Source organism: Monopterus albus, unplaced genomic scaffold, assembly GCF_001952655.1.
Source record: "Monopterus albus unplaced genomic scaffold, M_albus_1.0 scaffold79.1, whole genome shotgun sequence".
Taxonomy (NCBI): domain Eukaryota; kingdom Metazoa; phylum Chordata; class Actinopteri; order Synbranchiformes; family Synbranchidae; genus Monopterus; species Monopterus albus.
Window position 1 is genome coordinate 1,999,186 of NW_018127959.1, and position 2,862 is coordinate 2,002,047.

Genomic DNA, 2,862 nt, shown 5'->3' on the forward strand with positions numbered 1-2,862 from the left:
CAAACCTCCTCAGCCTCCTCAGGAAGTACAGCCACCGTTGGGCCTTCTTGACCAGCTGTGTGGTGTTAAGTGTCCAAGTGAGGTCCTCACTGATGTGGACGCCCAGGTATTTGAAGCTGCTCACCCTCTCCACTTCGAGCCCCCGGATGAACAGTGGCCGATGAGATCTCCTCTCCTTCCTCATGTCCACTATCATCTCCTTCGTCTTGTTTGGTGACAGAATTTGTTTGTTTTAGTCTTTGTCTGTAAGCTGGATACAGGAACAAAGAAATGTGGTCCATGCATTTGTTACTTCCAGGCTGGGTTAGGGTTACTACTGTAACTGTAAATGCTGGAAAGTTTGTGTGTTTTTCAGAATCAGAATCAGAATCAGCTTTATTGGCCAGGTGTGTTGGACACACGAGGAATTTGACTCTGGTACATCAGCTCTCAATGTGCAAACAGTAAACCAGCATAAGGTTGTGTAATATAACAAAATAGCAGTATTAACATCAACAAACAGTGCAAACAATGCAGAATAAGCAGTATAAACAGACAGTAAACAATGCAGACAACAAAGGAATGTTCATTGAAATGAGATAAATAGGGATGAAACAGAGATTTTAAAAGAGAGTACTAGAGACCTGTACGAGTCTGTATAATCTGTACAATGATTATTTACAGGTATGTTATCAGTGTTTGGTACACTGGTCAGCCCTTAAAGACAGAAATGCAGAAATTACAATAATTCAATAATAATAATTCAAGAAATCCATCAAAAAAGAGCAAGGAGACCTTGTTTAACATCAACTTTCTGTATCTCCATTTAACATTAACAGTGAATCAGTAATTAATATGACATGCTTTTGGAGATCACTAATAACGGAGTTATGTAAAAAAAAAAAAAGGCCCTTTTGGTGGCATTTCTCAGAATCTCATTACATAATTTCTGACATATACTGTACTTCATAAACAGTAAACAAAACAAAGATGATGCACCACTTTAATAAAACCTCCTCAGGTACAGAGACTTCTGAGCTCACTAATGTCTCTCCCCCTCTCTCTCATCTAATGACTAATTATCCTGTGGAAGCCTCATCAAGACTGAGGTGAGGGAGAGGATGGTCGACGGAGCATTCAGACATAGAGAGGAGGCAGACGGTGGGTGTCTGGCTCCTCCTTGGGCATGAATGAGGCACCGCCCACCGCCTGGCGGCTCCTTGCACACTAGCCAGCCAGAGAGGAGGTGCTCACAGTGCAGGTGCCAGGAGCCGCTGGAAGGTATGATTTCACTGCCCCCCTCCTCTTATTCAACACCCCTCCCTGCCATGCTCCACGTTGGCCTGGTTGTCTTGCATCACTTTCCTGGTGTGTCGTATACATCTGTCATTGTTGAGCGTGAGTTACTTGCTGTTTAAGCCACTGATGCAAGGCCTGAGCTTATTCCCCAGCTGAGAAACAGAGATCCCTCTTAAAGCGATTTCAATCTAAGTAACGGGACAAAATCCACAGTACTCATGCTACTGTACATTTTTTTAAGCAGTGTAATTTTTGGCACCTGATTTTTGTTAATTGTAATTTTGGCCTTTTGAAGAAAATATATACTATTGTAATTATATTATTGTTGTTAGTTTGTCAACAAAGACTAAAGTTTAATGTTCATCTGTGACATTCTAGTCACATTGTGTCATGCATTTTTAAATTTGATGTCATCTGAGTGTTTTGATTCTATAGCTGTCACTGTCTTTGTTGCGTATAGTTGCCATGGCTACAGGTGTCACTCTCATCTATCAGAATCAGAATCAGCTTTATTGGCCAGCTGTGTTGGACACACGAGGAATTTGACTCTGGTACATCAGCTCTCAATGTGCAAACAGTAAACGATCATAAGGCTGTGTAATATAACAAAATAGCAGTATTAACATCAACAAACTGTTAGGATTCACTCGTACACAGGAGTGAGCGAGCGGTAAAAAGAGACGGACACAGGTAGCCGACTTCGGTGCAAGCTGTGCTTTATCATATACAGTGCGGTGATTGTATCAACAAACAGTGCGTGGAGACTGAATCTGTGGAGTAGCCAGGTGTCAGCCAGCAGCAGGAGGTGATGAGTGATGGGGTGGATGAGATGGACAACGGGGACCGAGCTCCATAGTAGGGTCACTCCTGGTCTGGTCGGTGGTTGGTGATGGCTGCTGGAAAGACACAGAGGCGGTGAGAATGGTAGACAAACCGGTGACCTGACTGAGAGGGAAGAGTGGAGAGTGGAGCCACGGGCTGGAGGGAACAGTCCGAGAAGAAAAACAGGAGCTGGTTATAGGAGACAAATGAACAGAAAAACTAGAGCAATAACAAACGGGTACGTGGAACTAATGCAACAAAAAGAAAACAATCATGAGGAGTAATTCATAAGAGAGCACACAGAGAATAGCCTGGAGACAAGAACGAACTGGCAAGTGAACGAGAGGGGAACCGGGTATAAGTAACGAGTGGCCTAATCAAGTGCAGCTGGTGATAAGGGGGCGAGGAACAAGTGAACGTGATTAGCAATCAGGGAAAAACAGAGAGAAACAGAGTAAGAAAAGTGAGAGAGGCCAAAGCGGCCGGGCAAACCTGACACAAACAGTCCAAACAATGCAGAAAAAGCAGTATAAACAGACAGTAAACAATGCAGACAACAAAGGAATGTTCACTGAAATTAGATAAATAGGAATAAAAACAGAGTTCTTAAGAACTAGAGACCTGTACAAGTCTGTATAATCTGTACAATGTATATTTACAGGTATTGCACTGAAGGTTGTTGTCCAGTCATACTGTCGTTGGTTAAGTGTTCATCAGAGTGACAGCCTGAGGGAAGAAACTGTCCCTGTGCCTGGTTGTCTT